Source organism: Lepidochelys kempii, chromosome 7, assembly GCF_965140265.1.
Source record: "Lepidochelys kempii isolate rLepKem1 chromosome 7, rLepKem1.hap2, whole genome shotgun sequence".
Taxonomy (NCBI): Eukaryota; Metazoa; Chordata; order Testudines; family Cheloniidae; genus Lepidochelys; species Lepidochelys kempii.
In genome coordinates this window covers 34,131,577-34,150,685 of record NC_133262.1, presented here as the reverse complement: position 1 = coordinate 34,150,685, position 19,109 = coordinate 34,131,577, and the positions used below count along the sequence as shown (strand labels likewise).

Here is a 19,109-nt window from a genome sequence, read left to right as displayed (position 1 = left end):
GAAACTTTCCCATTTCCAGAAAGCACAGGCCCCAGGCTGGAAGCGCTACAAGGGACCCAAGCCTGCGAGGGACCGAGTGCTCAGTGATGTGTCAGCTCTTGCAGAATCAAAGGCGTCTGAATTCAGGAACCAAAATTGCAACCAGAAGCATAACACAATTCAGGGAATGTGCCCCGGAGCGGGGTGCAACCTACACACCACAGCCCTTTCTGGCTTTAAAATCTATGAGCGGTTGCTGCAGAGCTCAGAAATCAATGGAAGCAACCATGAAGCTGGAGATCTGGTGCTAGAGGCTGCCTGGGGAGTATGCAAGGCTAAAGTGGACACTTCCCACCAGGAGAACTGCCAAGATGCAAATCTAAAGGAGATTGTGGAATTGAGTGAGCCAAAGGCAGTCCAAACGTTTCGCTTAAAATCCGAAGAGAGGCAATAATGTTAACAACAATGTGAAGGGAGATTGGCTACCACAGAATCTGCTCCCAGATCCATGATGTTGGGCACTGCTATGTCCTGCCCCCAACCAGCTGTCCCAGCGTACAGTCCCCTGGGACACTGCACTCAGTCATGAAATCCACTGAGCACTCCTCCCTCCCGCTGAACTCCGCTGGAGAGGCCAAGGCTCAGCATCTCTCCAGCTCAGAGCCCTAGATACCACAGGCCGGATAGGCCAGTCTCCTGTTGCCATCTGCAGGGCTGGCAGAACTTTGCATTGGTGGAAACTGCCCAAGCTGCAGAGAATCGGACCCAAAGTGTTTCCTTGTAAGTCCACAGCTCCCAAATGGCCACCAGCGGCAGTCAGTCTGTGTCACCAAGGCACAGAGCTGTCGGGGGATTAACCTGCATTTGTGCTTAAAACAAAACCCACCACCCCCAGCTGCTCCTGAAGAACACAGATCTGAACATGGAGTGTTCAAAAACATCACTAGGGCAAGGAATAGCAGCAGCTGTGCAACACATTGTCAAATGTAACCCTGATTGCCCCTCTCCTTTAACTGCCACACACCCCTTGCCTGCCAGGGGCACTGGCCAGCTGAGTCTGGAAGCATCACAGGTAATATTCAGAGCCACTGGACAGCTTTCTAAAGGCAACTGCTTAAACCTGAGCCCCTCCCAGCTCCCCAGACTAGTTCCTAGGTCTCCAGTCCAGATGTACTTTCAATGCACTCCCAAGTCAGGAGAAGGACAGCCTAGGGCAGGGGGAACAATGGCACCACTGGCCATTCCAGCATTTACACATTTTTAAAACAATATTTTAAAGAAAAGTTAATGGGATGTTGTCAGGCAGGTTAAACCCACACTGGATCCACCTCCCCGACTTAAAACTCAAACTGGTTGAGTCCTCCAGCATCTCAAACACCTGGGGAGGTGGGTTGTCTTTGCAAATCCATAGCATTGTTGCAGGAAAATAGTAAATAAAAACAATTTTAGTGGGTCACACACAATTATGTGTCAGGCTCCCTTTGTAACAAGAATGGTGTATGCACACGCACTCACCTGCACACACCTGTGCACTGGCAAGGCGTGTGCACACCCACCTGTGCCTCAATCGCTATACGTCATCCCATTCTGTCACCCTTCCGCTGTGCAGCACCTTACTCCCGGGCAGCTGCACAGCTGTTCACAGACTTTGGTGGTCTGCACTGTAAGGCACTCAGATCTGGCACAAGCTTCCTACTGGAGTTCTGACCAGCCCCAGAAAGGCTCTCACTAAGCAACCTGGTGGCTCTGCTCTCCTGCAGGTTCATGCAGGGTGCCCGGACCTGAGAGGCAATGTCTGTGCCACACAGGGTCACACAGGCTGGAACCACTCCACTTGTTTGGTTTCTGAGTAATTTGGAAAACTGTAGTAAAGTGGAGAACAAACTGGTTTGTTCCTCTCAGGTGGCTCAGGAGAGAGGCCTATGGGGTGGGTGTGGAGGCCTCTGAAGTGACTCAGCATGCACCAGGGCTGCTATGAATGGAGGGAGAGGCCAGAAATCTCAGCCAGCCCTCTTGAGCCTTTCAGTCCCAGATGCCAGCCAGCACAGGGCCCAAAGTCCAGCCCATCTGAGACCAAAGCAGAGAAAGAATCACATAGCCAGCTTGTTCTGCCCACTTGAAGGAAAGGCCCCAATGGTCTTTGTGTGCCTAACCCTCCTCTCTCCCCCACCACACACTACCTCCCAGCCCCATCCCACAGCTGCTGTCTTCCCCTCCCTTTAGGCCATGCCCTTGCACTCCGCTCTGTGGGGTGATCTCCCAGCATTACGCTAAGCCTGGTGCTGCAGCTCTGGGAGCCCTTGGGGGGCAGGGCACCTCCACATCATGGCATCTTATCCCGGCCATGGCAGCTATAGACAACATGGCAGGGAAAAGGTTGGGGGTTCCCTGTGCCCCCAGCAGGACCCACGGGAGATTTCCCCAAGGGAACCTGGCGTGGAGAAGGCCTTAGGCCATGGTAATACTTGTAGCACCAACACCTGAGAGTTCACAGCCCTATTCACCATGAAACAAGTGATGGAGAAGTATCCAATAAGGCACTCAATACATGTCAGTTCCACCACAGACCCGGCAACAGCCAAGCTGCAAGAGGGGAAGGTTTCCAGTGAGCGCAAGAGCACTTGCCCCTCCAGCCTGGCAAGGGGACACCCCGCAGGCATCCTGCACAGCAATGCCAGCCATGTAGTCACCAAGCTGCTGGTGCTATTCTCAGGTTCACCATGTGTTTAATTTCTTGATATTTTTAGATGCATCTGCCCTGCACACAGGTCTTTCGCTGGGCAAACTCATACTCCGGGAGGAGAGCATTATTCCTCCCCTAGGCGAACAGTACGCACAGCAGCTGTGAAACAAAAATCCCTCCCTAGTCTTGCTGGGGCTTTGCAAAGGTACAGTCTCTGTCCCTCCAGCCGTAGCTCCCCTACCCACATAGATGCACCTGGGCATGCTGCAGTCCCTCTGCCTCACTGGAAAGGTGACAAAGGCTCAGCTCCTAACCCTGGCCTCCAGCCCTGCCTCCTTGGGCAGTTGTGCACATGTCGGACATTTCAGCTCTTCCTCCCACAAGTCCCAACCCCTGGAGAATCTCACAAGTGACTGTCTTTATTTCCACACGGGGCTGTGAATGTTCAGATTCCACAGAAACCCCCAGTGTCCCGTCCTCCGGGGACAAGCAGCAGCCAGGCAGCTGGGGTGCTGAGACCATTGCCTATCATGCTGACCCACCCCGTTTCCTTGTGTTCCCCTCTTGGTCTGTCTGCATCCACCGCTCGTCCCCTGTCTTATACTTAGGCTGTGAGCTCTCGGAGGCAGGGACCATTCTTTGGTCTGTGTTTGTCCAGCAGTTAGCGCAGTGGGCCCTGGCTTATGACTAGGGCTCCAAGGTGCCTCCACAATACACATCCTACAGAAGAAACCTTCAGCAAGGGAAGGCTAAAGGCAGGAAAATGCTTCAGCGACTCTGTGTCTGTTTTAGCCACCGACTTCAAGCAGAGAGAAAACTGGCTGCACAGGGATTGTGATCCCTTGTCCCCAGGGAAAGGGTCTCTGCCCCAGCAGCCAGGCACAGGGACAGCAGGGCAGCTGGAGTTCTTGATGGCTCCCTGTTAGGGCCAGGAAGATCCCTGGGGATTCCTTCCGTATGGCAAAGGAGAGGCCTGAAGCACAGGACTCCTTACCTCTAGATTCTAAAGTGGCCAGAACAGAACTTGAAAGGCAGGAGCAGGGGACTTATCCTTGTGTCTCCTGGTATCGATTCCAACAGGGAGAAGCAGAGGCAGGGAGCAAAGCTAGGAAGCTCTGGGCCTAGGAAGACTAACCTGTCATCCCTGCTGTGGCATCATAGCCCAGAACATGGAAGAAGCTGGGACCTTCCTGCAGGGCTTGATGGCCCAGGCAGCCCCAAGTTGGGACGGGTGGCACCCCCCACCCAGGACATTATTCCTCCCCGTATTGCAAAGCTGGGTCTGAGATGGCTCGGGGAGTGCAGACTGCACGGTCCCACTCTGTGCTCACCCAGTGGCGCACACACGAGGCTCAGCCTAGCCCGGCCTCTACACTTCTCTTTTCTTGCACTCGGGTGTCAGCTCCAGGGCCAGTTCCACTCCAGGTCACAGCAGCCTTCATTCCTCCCCCGTCTCCAGGCGTTTGGAAAGAGGGAGCAGCTTGTGGCGAAGCTGCTGTGTGCGCCCAGACAGCTGCCCCACCCTGCCCCAGAGGCAGCTGCATTTCCCAGCTGGCTGACATGATCCCTCTGCATCGGTTTGTTACATGTGCAAAGAGCTGGTTTCACAGCTGGCTGATGGCAAACAAGAGAGGCTGCTGCCAGGCCCACGTAATCTGTGCTTCGGGGGTTTCCTCCAGACATCAGTGATCCTTAACGTCCTCTCCTCAGCACCTCCACGGGCTGAAACCCTGCCTGCTGCATAGCCAGGTCATTATACCAATTTGCTCCAAACACACTGAGATAATCATCCCCAGGCCTCAAGAAAGAGGAGAGCCGCACACTTCTCCCAGACCAGGGGATAATCTATGATCCCAGGCCACCGGTCAGCACCTCCAGCCTCCAATCTGCAATCAGGAAGGGTCCCGGGCAGCCACCTCCGGAGCTCCAGCTGCCATCACCATCCAAACCATCTCCAGGAGAGGGAGGACAGAGACTGGAGGCAGACCAGAGACAGTTAGGTGTCTAGGACACACAGAGCGTAGGGAAGGCACAGGGCGGCAAGAGCACTAATCCCCTTAGATCCACTGGAGACTGTCAGTTACTGTTGTGTGCACAGAGATGACGGGCTGACACAATCCCAAACCTCCACTCAGGACACAAAGGGAAGATCTGCTGAGCGAAGCTGGGGCTGCAGTGGCAGCTAATCTCGGAAAATCCATGGCCAGCACACAGTCAGACAGCCTCAGTGGAGCCCGAGCAGAGATTTCACAGGGTGAGTGAGGCAGACTCCAAGTTCAGCACCAAACCACAAATGCATCCCCTCTGCTCTAGCACAGCACCCATGTTAAACCATGTTCTATACAGCTTAAGACCTTTAGAACAAGGCTCTGTGGTTTTCACTCTTCCTATGCTCGTGCCGCGAATGCAGAAGCCTCCATGCTACATCCCTGTGGCAGCAGGACACTTGTTGGGCTATCCACATAAGCGTCAGGCAGCTACCAACCAACCACTGGGCCACCGCACACACCCAGCATCCAACCACCCACTCCAATAGCTCCCACTCTGCAGCCTCTCGGCTGGGGAAAGATAAAGGCTCAAAAACTCACTTGGGGAGATTCCTGCTCCCCTAAGTCCTCTCTTGCAGTCCCTTCAGGCTGAGTCTCTGCCAGCGCTGCCAGGGTTCCGGGGGAATTGCTCGCCCCTCAGCCAACTGAGCCTACAGGCTCTGCAGAGCAAGGGGTGCGACACCACATGGCTGCCCTAAGCAAGGAAACACGTGGAGGCAGGTGGCCAGCGACCCTCCCAGGCTCCTGTTAGCAAGGCCGGCTGCAGTAACACAGCCTGTGCTAGAATACTGCCCCGCCGGCCCGGACACCCAGGGTCCTGTTCTTGACGCCCTTCCCCCACAGTCTGTTTGATCTGTGGGGACTGGAGTTAGCCCAGCTCAGGATGCCACTCCCCCCTGGCATAGTCGCTCTGCTTCATACCGGCTTAATTGTACATGGCACCAAACACAGACAAATGACTCCTGTAGCCGCTGCAGCCAGTTCTCAGGAGATTCCCCAGAGTGTTCCTCCAGCGACCGCCTGGGTGGTTACATCCCATCACACCCATGCACTAGGGTGTGCACGTGGGCACACGCGCACACATGAATGCACACACGCGTCCCCCGAGAGGTGCATACACATGCACAGACAGATGTACGTGTGCACAGCCACACAGGCCGAGGGACGCCTGCACCCCCCCCAGAGAGAGACGTACACATGTGCACACACACACAGATGTACATGCGTGCACACCCCCAGACGGAGACAGAAGTATGCACCCATACCCAGACGCACACACAGCGAGGGGTGTATGTGCATGTGTGCGCCCACCCACCGAGACGTGCATACACGCGCACACCCACATGTGCACACCCACAGACTGATGCACAAACAGACATGGGCACAAGAAGGACAACAAAGTACGAGCCCAGGAATGAGGAGAAAGACAGGACAAGGGCAAAGGAGGGTGCTGCAGAAGCTGTTCTGGTGTCGCGGAAGGAGCCTGGGATGATTCCGCACTGCACCTGTGGACGCGCCCCATATGGGGGCAAGCAGAGGAGGGAGCACCCACCGTTGCCAGTGAGGCATGTCTAGCTCTGCTGCCCACCGATGTTGGCAGGCTATTGTGGGGTCCGCTCCCGCCCAGCCACTCCGTGGCGCATGCGAAAGTCCTTCTGTGCTCTTTGCCTAGCGCCGTGCAGATTTCACACATCCGTCTTTGGGTGTGACCGCGAGGGGCGCAGGGCCGAGAACAACGGGCCGCTTTGCTCTCGGCCTCTGTGAACAAGTGGGCGCCTGTGTTCCCCCAGGACACACGGCTGTTTCCGACTAGTGCCGAGAGCCAAAGGGGGTGGGTTGTGCGGGAGGCAGAGCAGCAGTTCTCACCAGAGCCCCTGGGACAGCGCCATGTCCCTGGCGAGTTAAACAACAGCAGAAAGTCACATGACTGCCTTCGAAATCCAGTGACTGACCCAGCCAGGCACATTGGCTTCAGCCACATCAGCATCTGAATCACAAGGCAACCTCTGATTTTCTCTCTATCACCATAGTGACCCACCCATCCAGCCTCCTTACGTGCCCCTCTAGCTCTCTATCCCCATTACACCCTCCTCCATCTATCCATCCATCCAGGCATCCCCACACAGCTCACTCTCACTCTCTGTGGGTTTTAGGCTTCTGCCCATCACCCTAGTATCTGAGCACCTGCCATGTAAAAACAATAGTGGGCTCCATGGAGTCTCTGGAGAGGAGGGCTGGACCAGTGGAGAAGGGCGTGGAGCCTGGGCCTTGGGAGAAGTGGGCTCAAATCTCTGCGCCACAACAGGCTTGCTGTGGGACCTTGGCCAAGTGCCTCTCTCTGGGCCTTGGTTCCCACCTGCCCAATGAGGATAACAGCAAGGGTGTGAGAGGATAAATACAGTGTACCCCAGATGCTACAGGGACAGGGAACAGGGAAGTCTCTAAGGGAACTTCTCTCTTTGTGGGGGGAAATAGTCTGCCTAGTGTTGGAAAACTTTTCTGCATCCAAAGAGAATGGGGAAGTGAGGGCACAATGGAGGGGTTGCAACAGGAGACCAGCCACTCGCTATCCAAAGAGAAGGGATCCCCCGGCAGCAGGAAAGGGTCAGAGGGAGACTCTACCCTGTGCGCAAACATCGAGTGCATCACGCCCGCAGGCCTGTGCCAATGCAGCCAACTTCTCATTTCACAGAGGGGCCCAGAGCACAGGTTGCTGGGGCAGGCTGACAGTTCTGGTGGCTGCAAACAGGGCAGAGTCACTCTAAACAGCCGGCAGGGTGGGAATTGGGGGAGGGTGCACTATCCAGAATTCCTGCTCTCTGCTGGCCACAGAGAGTGACTACTGGCTAAGGCCTTGCTTGGCCTCAGCTTCCCCTTTGCCTCTTGGTTACCATCCTCCATAAGAAAGAGGTTCCACGCAAGCCCCGATACACCTCCCACCCCACCCCAAACCCCTACACACACTCCCCAAACCCTGAATCCTTAGTAAAAACACACTGCAAATCCTTACGCACACCACCACCACTAGGCTCCACAAATGCACACACCTCCAAATCCACTCCCCACCCCCCCATACCATTGCCAACACCCCACCCACAAACACCACCAACTCGCCACTCCTCACACACACACATTACTGCAATAGTCATTTATATAAGAACTTAGACAGGCTGACACACACCCATGCTGTGGGGATAGGTGCCTAGATAAGAACCTGGCTAGACCCATATACACACACATACACACACACTTTGTTGCTCTCACTTGTTGCAGCTTGTCTCACGTTTTGATGGCGAGCTCTCCAGGGCAGGGAACGGGCCTATATTTCATTCATCTGTGTAACACCCCGTGAGTTTATGGGTGCTGCAGAAACCATAGTAATCGCTCCTGGGGCTGGCGCTTCCCACAGCACCCAGCGATTTACCTAACCGTGTTACAACACTGGGGCAGGCCCACGCAGAGAGATCCTTGCTGCTTCATATTCGTATTGCACTGGAGCTGCAGCCTCTGCCTGTCACACCCAAGTTCCCAGAACCAGAGAGGGAGCAAGGGGTGATGAGAGAGGACACCTGGCTCCTCCTATGCCCCCTCATGTGCTCCACACTCCACCCTGTCTCCTCTATCTCTCACACTGGTAAGTCTGCTTGGAAGGGCCCCTGAATTACCTCTCACCAAGTCCTGTCCCCCATTTCCATGAGCTGTGAAAGCCAGGCAGCTTCCAGAGTCTGTCCCATGACACATTGTGCTGCCTTTGTGCCCACTAGGCAGATCCCTGGTATTTCTTACCCGCCGTACAGCAGCCTGGGCACCCAGACTGCTGCCCTCAGAACAAAGAGTCCATTGTCAAGGGGTGCTGGAACAATTTGTATAGTGGGGGTCCTGAGAGCCACTAAACCAAACTGTAAATCCTGTGTATATGGAAACCACTTCAATCCAGGGGGGGCCCACCTAGTTCCAGCACCTATGCCATCATCTAGCACAGGGGTGGGCAAACTATGCCCCACAGCCCACATCTGGCCAGCCGATTTAATCCGGCCCTCTAGCTCCCGCTGGGGAGGAGGGTCTGGGGCTTGCCCCACTCCCCGCGCTCCAGCTGGGGAGCGGGGTTGGGGGCTGTTCTGCACGCACATGCCGCAGCTCCTGGAAGCAGTGCCATGTCGCCCTCCGACTCCTATGTTTAGGGTCAGCCAGAGGGCTCCGCGCATTGCCCCATCCGCAGGCACCGCCCCCGCAGCTCCCACTGGCCAGGAATTGCGGCCAATGGGAGCTGCAGGGGTGGCGCCTGCGTATGGGGCAGCGCACAGAACCACCTGGCCACACCTCCGTATAGGAGCTGGAGCGGGGGACATGCCTCTGCTTCAAGGAGCTGCTTGAAGTAAGAGCCACCTGGAGCCTGCATCCCTGACCCCCTCCCATGCCCCAACCCCCTGCCTCAGCCCTGATCCCCTCCTGCCCTCCAAACCCCTCGGTCCCAGCCCAGAGCATCCTCCTACATCCCAAGCTCCTCATCCCCAGCCCTACCCCAGAGCCTGTAGCCCCAGCCGGAGTCCTCACCTCCCCCACACCCAGGCCAGAGCCCCCACTCACACCCTGAACTCCTCATTTCTGGCCCCACTCCAGAGCCCTCACCCCCAGCCAGAGCCTTCACACACACACACACCCAGTGTCCCAGCCCTAGCCCTGATCCCCCTCCCGCCTTCTGAACCCCTCAGTCCCAGCCTGGAGCACGCTCCTACACCCCAAATCCCTCACCCACAGCACCACCCCAGAGCCCACATCTGCAGCCAGAGCCCTCACCCCCCCGCACCCCAACTCCCAGCCCCAGCCCAGAGCACCCTCCCGCACCCTGAACTCCTCTTTTCTGGCCCCACCCCAGAGCCCGCACCCCCAGCCAGAGCTCTCACCCCCTCCTGTACCCCAACCCCAATTTTGTGAGCATTCATGGCCCGCCGTACAATTTCCATACCTAAATGTGGCCCTCGGGCCAAAAATTTTGCCCACCCCTGGTCTAGCACAACTCCCCATACACACAACCCCCACCACCACAGCCTCGCCTGGAGAGGTGGGGAAGATCCCTGTGAATGGACCAAAAAGCCCAATTGTGTCATCCAGACGGTTCCAACATGCATCTAGACCAGGGGTGGGCAAACTTTTTGGCCTGAGGGCCACATCTGGGAATAGAAATTGTATGGCGGGCCATGAATGCTCATAAGATTGGGGTTGGGGTGAGGTCTCTGGTTGGGGGTGCGGGCTTCGGGGTGGGGCCAGAAATGAGGAGTTCAGGGTGTGGGAGGGGGCTCTGGGCTGGGGAGTAGGGTGCAGGATAGGGGATGAGGGCTCCAGCTCATGGTGTGAGCTCTGAGGTAGGGCTGGGGATGAGGAGTTTGGGGTGTAGGAGAGTGCTCCTGGCTGGGACTGAGGAGTTTGGAGGGCAAGAGGGGGATCAGGGCTAGGGCAGGAGGTTGGGGTGCAGGAAGGGGTGTAGGGCCTGGGGTAGGGCTGGGGATGAGGGGTTTGGGGTGCAGGAGGGTGCACCGGGCTGGGATCAAGGGGTTCAGAGGGCAGGAGGGGGGATCAGAATTGGGGCAGGGGCTTGGGGAGTGGGGAGGGGCTCAGGGGTCCAGGCTCGGGGTGCCGCTTACCTCAAGTGGCTCCTGGAAGCAGTGGCCATGTCCCCCCTCTGGGTCCTACGCAGAGCTGCAGACAGCCCCATCAACAGGTGCCACCACTTCAGCTCCCATTGGTCACAGTTCCCTGCCAATGGGAGCTGCGGGGGTGGCGCTTGGGGCAGGGGGCACTCTGCAGAGCAGAGCCCCCTGGCTGCCCCTACATGTAGGAGCTGGAGCAGGGCCATGCTGCGGCTTCCAGGAGCTGCATGAAGCACCCCCGACCCTGCTCCCCAGCTGGAGTGCCGGAGTGGGGAAAGCCCCAGACTCCGCTCCCCAGTGGGAGCTCAAGGGCTGGCTTAAAACGGCTGGCAGGCCGGATCCGGCCCCCCAGGCCGTAGTTTGCCCACTCCTGATCTAGACAATCCATGGGCTCTTTGTCAGAAGGAGAGAGGATTTACAGACAAGTTTCCATTCCAAACACAGACAGGACGTGGTCCTGGACCTTCACTGGGGTATCCAGTCTAGTCTCCTCATTGAAGCCCGTGCACTGCGGTGCACAAGGCAGATAGGCAGGGGCAATGCTACCGTCACAGAGAAAGCAGCTGAGAAATGATCCCTGGGTGGCGGTCCATTCTCCGACTGCATACGCTTCCCCTTGTGCTCTGCATCTTCCCCTGCAGGAATCCCTGCTCTTTGAAGGAGGGGAAGAAGGAAGTCAGAGTGGATGGAACGGCAGCACTCTCCGAAGGGCCAGGAGATGGTCTCATGCCAGCTGGGGGAAACACACACTGCCCCCCACCCCCATCAGTTTGCCACACACTTCCAGGGGGTGCAGGGACAGTTAAGCCTCCTTGACTCTTGCAAACACCAAGCACAAGATTATATATGTAGCTACCCAAGTCCCTCTGCAAATAAGTGTATTGCCTAATAATAGGCCAAGGCACAAAAGAGCTGCAAGGGGATCATGGAAACATATTGTAACTTCTAACAGCCTCGCCCCTCCTTCCCCCACACACGCACACACACAAACCCTGTACAGCTCACAGGCCTCCTGACACTCTTTGCAAACTGCCTCAGTATCATAAGACCGCACCAAACAGGCCAGCTCCAATTACAGGGTGTGGGATACCCTGGGATACCCAGCTGGAAGAGGGACCCTGAGCTGCTCAGAGAACTGCCTTGGGAGCTCTAGGCCACAAGTCAAGCTTCTCTGCAACAGCCCCTCTCTGTCACTGACTCTGCCCCACTGCTCTCTCTTCACCTCTCTCAGTGCTCCCTTCTCTCAGGCAACCACCATGGGGAAACTGTTTGCTTGTCCCTTACGTGCCCCTAGACCCCAGCTCAGTACCAACTTACTAATTAGTGTCCTCTGGAAAAACATCCCCAGTGCCTGTAATAAAAATAACAGCTCTCTAGCCCCTGGCACTCACAGGCCTAACGGTGCTTTATGACTACGACCAAGCCACATTTGTGAGCTAGTGCAGAACTGTCATTTTAACGAGGGCCAAAGCAGTTGATATATTTTCGAATAGAACCAAGGAGTTCAGACTCTCAGACGCATGCTCTAACCAGTAGATACCAGTCCCCTCTCACGCTGAGAATAGAACCCAGGTGTCCTGCTCCCAGACCCCCTGCTCTAACCCATTAGACTCTACTTCCCACCCAGGGCTGGGGAAAGAACCCAAGAGTCCTGGCTCCCAGCCTGACTCTAATCCAGTAGGCCCCTCCCAAATACACCAGTGTTCCCAAGACTGAAGTTACATCTCCCCAAGCTTCAAAAGCCTCAAGAAGAGCTTGTCATTTTATAGACTCCTAGGTTTCCAAACCCGCAGGTGCCATACTGCTCATCTAATCTGACCTCAATAGGACAGGCCAGAGAATTCCAGCCCGTAACCTCGCTCTCCAGGGAATGGTACCTCCAGCGAAGAGAAGGCTCCCCACAAGCCCTCCCCATAGCGAGTGACAGCTGAAACGCAAATCATCACTTGGTGCTTAGGCAACCCAGCTGACAACCCACAGGGACCACAGCACCAACCCCTGAACTCCTGGCTGCCCTGCACAGAGTTCTCCATCTAACACTCACACATCAGTCCTTCTGTCTGTCTGATACCTCCACTTCAGTCTGTCCATCTCTCCAGGCCTTTGGGCCCCACTCATCTCCAGTTTCCCAGCCCAAGTACAAACTGATCTCTGACTTCCAGATACAAGGGTCTCTCTGCACAAAAAACAGGTCCCTGTGAACTGAACTTGGAGCCTGCTACCAGCCATTCTGGGCCCTTTGCCACAGGAAACATGGAGTTAATCTTGAGTGGCAACAACAGTCAAATAAACGTTTGTAGGAGTGGAGCCTGAAACAGGCTGCCAGGCCCGGAGCAGCAGAACGGGAGGGGGGCTCCGGGCCCTTCTCTCCCTGTGAGTGCGGAACAAAGGGACTGGCCCTTCAATCAAGGGCTGGGTCAGTGTCTAGAAAGGGGTTGTGACGGCCCCACGGGCTGCGCCGAGGCAACACAGCGCTGCCGCCTCCAAACTGGCGGAGAAGGTGCCACACCCTGAGCGCGACTAAGCGCAGCGCCCGAGCCACCCACCAGCCCGCAGCGCCCAGAAACCACAGGCGTGGGGCTCCTCAGCGCCCTGCAGGCTTCCCTACCCTGCAGCTACGCGAGTTCCCCAGCCCGGCTCGCAGCTCCCCAGAGGGCACCATGCGCTCCAGCATAGGGTGGGGCGGACGCACGTTCCAAGATTGGGGGGCGCTTTGCTCCCCGACTTGAGCAGCGACACAGTTCGCCCCCCACCCCTGCACACACACACCCTGGGGCGCCTCTCACAGGCCTGCCACTGGCGACGCCTGGTTTGAATTAGTCACTCTTTCCAACCACCACATTCCACAGGCGGCTGGAGTGGGTCCAGTGCGGGGGTCCCCACCCATCGGGAGAGGGGGGCTCGGGTCAGCTCCACCACCGCGGCTGCATGGCCACTCAGCAAAGCCCCCCAGAGCAGATCCCAGGCTCCAGCGCCGCGCCAAACCGCCCCCAGCCCGAGCCCGGAGCAAGGGAAACTTTCAACACGCCCTCTATACAACCGCCACCTACACACACACACCCTGTGTGCAAACCCCGCCGATACACATCCCCCTGCATGCACGTCCCAAATACAACCCCTGCCTATAGAAACACACAACACCTATACACACCTCATATGGAACCCCACCTATATACGCCTCATAAACACACCCTATCTGCAAATGCCAGCTATATACAGCCCATATACATTCCCCCATATACAACTCCCACACACACCCCCACCCCCACAGTCCCAGCCCTCACACCCAGCCCCTCCCTCACGCACACACGCCCCCTGCAGCTGCGGGGACTTTTACCCCCCTGTTGCGCCCCCCCCCCCGCAGGCGCAGCGCCCCCAGGGCTCCCAGCCCCAGATCTAACCCGACCCGCTCCCTGCCCTACGCGCAGAGAAGGCTCCACTCTCGGGACACCCGAGGAGCGCAAACGTCCAGCCCGGGAGGGGGCAGAAAGTCCCGCCTGCCCGGCCCCAGCTCCCTGCCCCAGGTTCGGTGCCAGGGGCGGGTCCCCTCTGCCCGAGCGCGCCCGGGACGGCTGGTCCCCTACCTGCGGGTCAGTGGCTCTCAGCTCCCCGGCACAGCCATGCCCGGCAGAGTCCCGGTACTGGCCAGCCCCGAGCCCGCTCCCGGATTCCTGGCGGCGGTGGCTGCTCCCTGGCACGCAGGGTCCGGTCCTGTCCCGGCGGCGGAGCGCACGAAGTGGACGCCGCTCGGCGCAGGGCTGGGCTCTTGTAACTCAGCCCGGGCTGGGTGTGTCTCTCCTCTTTCCAGAGCCGCGCTGCTGGGAGGGAGGGACCAAGAGCCCAGCCAGCCTCGAGCAGGGCAAGCGAGTCACCCTGCCGAGCCGGGCCGCGCTGCGCTGGGCAGCCCGGCCGTGCCCGGGGGCGCACATCCCGGCCAGCCCTCCCCCTCCCATACCCAGGTGCGCCCTGGCATTGGCATACCCCAGGACAGCAGCACCCTGCTCGGGTCCCCGGGCTGAGAGCCCCTCCCACGGAGAGACATGCATCCACCTCCCCAGAAAAGCCCCCGCCCCCCCCCGCGGGGGGCCCAAGCCTGCACCCCTGAAAAACTAGAGCAAGCTGGCCCCGAGGGTTAGACTTGTGCCGCCCCCTCCTACCCTGTGGGCTCCACCTCCCCGGATAGAGGGCTGAACAAGAAGCTGGCTGTGACCCTCCCTGCCCCGGCATCCTTCAGACTGAGCTCCACTCCCCTGCTCTGGGTTTGAGAGCTGCTCACAGACAAAAACCTCAAAAGATGCAGGGAGAGACCTGCCCAAGGTTAGCACCTTCCACCCCATCCTACACACCCTGCCTGCACCAAACTCCACACAGCCACGTGAAAAGAGGACACAGCTGCACCGAGAAAAGGGGCTGCAAAACTGCTACAAGATGGCCCCAGGAACGATCAGCCCCCAGACACGACTGCGTCCCCTCTACTCCAGCACAGCACCCGGCACCTCCAGCCCCCCCCACACACACAACTGCGTCCCCTCTGCTCCAGCACAGCACCCGGCACCTCCAGCCTCCCCCCCCACAACTGTGTCCCCTCTGCCCCAGCACAGCACCCGGCACCTCCAGCCCCCCACACACACAACTGCGTCCCCTCTGCTCCAGCACAGCACCCGGCACCTCCAGCCCCCCCCAAACAACTGCGTCCCCTCTGCTCCAGCACAGCACCCGGCACCTCCAGCCTCCCCCCCCCACAACTGTGTCCCCTCTGCCCCAGCACAGCACCCGGCACCTCCAGCCCCCCACACACCTGCGTCCCCTCTGCTCCAGCACAGCACCCGGCACCTCCAGCCCCCCCCCCCACAACTGCATCCCCTCTGCTCCAGCACAGCACCCGGCACCTCCAGCCCCCCCCCACACACACACACACACAACTGCGTCCCCTCTGCTCCAGCACAGCACCCGGCACCTCCAGCCCCCCCCCCACACACACACACAACTGTGTCCCCTCTGCTCCAGCACAGCACCCGGCACCTCCAGCCCCCCCCACACAACTGCGTCCCCTCTGCTCCAGCACAGCACCTGGCACCTCCAGCCCCCCCCCCCACACCTGCGTCCCCTCTGCTCCAGCACAGCACCCGGCACCTCCAGCCCCCCCCACACACACAACTGCGTCCCCTCTGCTCCAGCACAGCACCCGGCACCTCCAGCCCCCCCCACACAACTGCGTCCCCTCTGCTCCAGCAGAGCACCCGGCACCTCCAGCCCCCCCCACACAACTGCGTCCCCTCTGCTCCAGCAGAGCACCCGGCACCTCAAGCCCCCCACACACAACTGCATCCCCTCTGCTCCAGCACAGCACCCGGCACCTCAAGCCCCCCACACACAACTGCATCCCCTCTGCTCCAGCACAGCACCCGGCACCTCCAGCCCCCCCGCCACACAACTGCGTCCCCTCTGCTCCAGCACAGCGCCCGGCACCTCCAGCCCCCCCCCCCACAACTGCATCCCCTCTGCTCCAGCACAGCACCCGGCACCTCCAGCCCCCCCCACACACACAACTGCGTCCCCTCTGCTCCAGCACAGCACCCGGCACCTCCAGCCCCCCCCACAACTGCATCCCCTCTGCTCCAGCACAGCGCCCGGCACCTCCAGCCCCCCCCCACACACACACACACAACTGCGGCCCCTCTGCTCCAGCACAGCACCCGGCACCTCAAGCCCCCCCCCCCGACACAACTGCGTCCCCTCTGCTCCAGCACAACACCCGGCACCTCAAGCCCCCCCCCCCACAACTGCATCCCCTCTGCTCCAGCACAGCACCTGGCACCTCCAGCCCCCCCACACAACTGCGTCCCTTCTGCTCTAGAGACCTTCTCACACCAAGATGTGGCTGCATCTCAGTATTCTAACATGGTTTCCAAGCAAAGAATATTCCTTCAAAATCACAAGGCACCCAGTGTTTAAGTCTCTTCCATCCTGCTTTTTTTGTTTTTTTTATTTGAAACATGACTTTGGAAGCGTCTGCTGTCATTCAGGCCCAGACCTGGCTTTTAATAGCCCTTTCCCATTACTCAACTTACTCATCACATTTTGTGTTAAATACCTAATTATGGCCTTACATGTCCCAGTGAGTGTCCTGGAGTAAGACATGTACCAAAGACAGCCTTTCTGTGCTGCAGCTTCCTTATTGACTTTTCTCAGAAATTCATTTTTTCCCCCCACTTTCCTGTTTCCCATCTTCTTCCACCTGCCTTCCCCACTCCTCTCTCTCTGCTGTCAACGGTTTGCTAACACTTACTAATGAGCATTTCCAAAATGAACAATTGGGCTGTGTCTGATGGAGAGTGCAGTACACATGCCTGAAGATCAGGAAGATATTCCTATGTTATAGCCACTGCATGAAACTAGCAACCTTATATTTCAGCCTAGGTACATACACAGTCCCCTTCTCCATAGCCCCTGAGCCCCTCCCAGCTTCCTCCGTGGTACTGACAGAAAAATTATTTGCTCCAAATCACACAGGTACCTTAGCAGCACCAGCTACTGAACCCAAGTTCATTGCTTTAACTACAAGATCCTTCCTTCTCCATAACACACGGTAGATCTGGGTTCTCCTGTTCTGTCCCATCTCCAGCCGAAGCCTGGTATTTTGAAAGTGCCTGCAAGGGTCTCCATCCCTGCCTCCCTGGAACTGCTGCATTGGTGACTCTACCAGGCCTTCCTTTAGCACACCACAATAATATCTCGCACCTAGACAGAGCTCTGCATTTCCCCAGCCCTTACAAGCTCAGTAACCCTCACGATCCACTTGTGAGGCACTGAACTAGCCGCAGGTCAGAAGTGAATCCAGAATGAGGACTCCAGAGCCCCTGGCTCCCAGCCCAAGCTTCATTCGCTGGCTACTGGTGCTTCATGCCTCAGCCAAAGGACAGCAAAGAGTGGCTGGAGGGGAAAGCTGGGAATAAGAATTTCTGCTAACACAAGTGAGATCCTGTACTGAGCCCCTAATAAGAGCCTGTGGCAGTCAGGCATGGAGTAGCCTGTGGTTTCAGCCACCAGTCCTTACCCCGCAACCGCCAAGTTTGTTTACAAGCTATAATGACCCAGTGAGTTTGGTTTGTTTAGATGCTATAAATATCACATGAGCCCTGCTCAGCCTCCGTTATAAACACCCCAGCCCTCAGCTTTGTTTATCAGTTACAAGCCATCCAGCAACTCTAGTTTGAAATGCACCCCATGCAGGCTGTTGCACCATAGAGGGGGGTTGTTGTTTGTTGTAATCCATCTCATTGAACTAGAGAGGGGGCTTAAGTGACTGACCTGCTGCCTTTAAAAGACCAGAGGTCAGCCCCCACCTGCTGCAGGGCAATCCCAGGAATCCCAGCTGGGAAAGCCACTGGAATTCACACCCAGGAGAGAAGCTGAAGAAGGCAGGTGGGTCACGAAGGGACACAGGGCTCTGCACCCCCCTCTCCCCAAGCACAGGGACCCCAGAGGGGCAGCCGCACGGCTCCCTGCAGCATCTAGGCACTTTGTGGTGGCAGGGTGGAAACGCTTCACTTTATGGCAGGCCCTTGGGTTCAGGAGGCTCAAGGGGTAAAGATCACTGGCGTCACTTCCTTATGGATGGGTGAGGCAACCTGGGGGTCTGAAAGCACAGTGTGGGGAAGCCACTCCCTTCACAGAGGAGTTAAATGACACTTTGTGGGTATTTGTCATCCAGCCCCAGGTGGAAACATCAGCTAATTGTACTTACTGGTGCACCCAGAGAGCCAGGCAATGGGGCACACAGTAAAAGGTGCTCTAGGGAGGGGGCAGGTTAATTTAAAGGGGAGGCCATCTGGTCCAGGTAGTGGGCTACTGGCATGGGAGTCAGCAAACCTGCACTCTGGTTCTCTCTCCCACTGACCTGCTGGGTGACCTCGGGCAAGTCCCTTCCTCAGTGCCTCAGTTTCTCCATCTGTGAAAGGAGGTGATGCTGCTGTCACCTTTCCAGTGACATATATCACATGCACAAACTGCATTTAAAGAACATTGTTAAGGTGGCAAAGCCAAGCAGTCCAAAGTGAGGAAATGACAGTGTTATCCATAATTATCCAGTGTTATCCATTAAGTCAGTGTTTCCCAGACTTGTTCCGCCGCTTGTGCAGGGAAAGCCCCTGGCGGGCCCTGCCAGTTTGTTTACCTGCCGCATCCGCAGGTTCGGCCGATCACGGCTCCCACTGGCTGCGGTTCGCTGCTCCAGGCCAACGGGGGCTGCAGGAAGCAACGCGGGCCGAGGGATGTACTGGCCGCCGCTTCCAGCAGCTCCCATTGGCCTGGAGCATCAAACCGCGGCCACTGGGAGCCGCGATCGGCTGAACCTGTGGACGTAGCAGATAAACAAACCGGCGCGGCCCGCCAGGGGCTTTCCCTGCACAAGCGGCGGAACAAGTCTGGGAAAAACTGCATTAAGTTATTCTTAATTCAGCCCCTTTGAGCACACAGATTACTATACTGCCTGTAATTATATATTCACAGGCTATTTTTTCCACAAGTTTCCTGCCTCATCGACAGGATGGACAGTGCTCATTTAATGAGCAGTATTCAGTATTTTGTTTTCACCTCATTGATCAATGTGTGGCTCCAGGCCTTGTTTACAGCACACTGTTCAAACGCTGCTCTTAATACAAAATTATCTATTTCCTCATGGGCTTTTCTGTGGCTATCACTATAATTATTGGAGTGCTTCCTGAATATTAATTAAAGTAACTTCACAAC

At 57.4% G+C, this 19,109-nt stretch overlaps 1 protein-coding gene across 1 annotated transcript in view; it reads right to left on the bottom strand.

Annotated features, from left to right (window-relative positions):
• AHNAK (AHNAK nucleoprotein) overlaps window positions 1-14,122 on the bottom strand; it is a 36,166-nt gene extending 22,044 nt beyond the window's left edge. The window contains exon 1 of the mRNA XM_073352158.1: window positions 13,943-14,122. The gene's annotated coding sequence lies outside the window, so the exon portion shown is untranslated. The remainder of the gene's footprint in view (window positions 1-13,942) is intronic.
• Window positions 14,123-19,109: the final 4,987 nt, after the last annotated feature.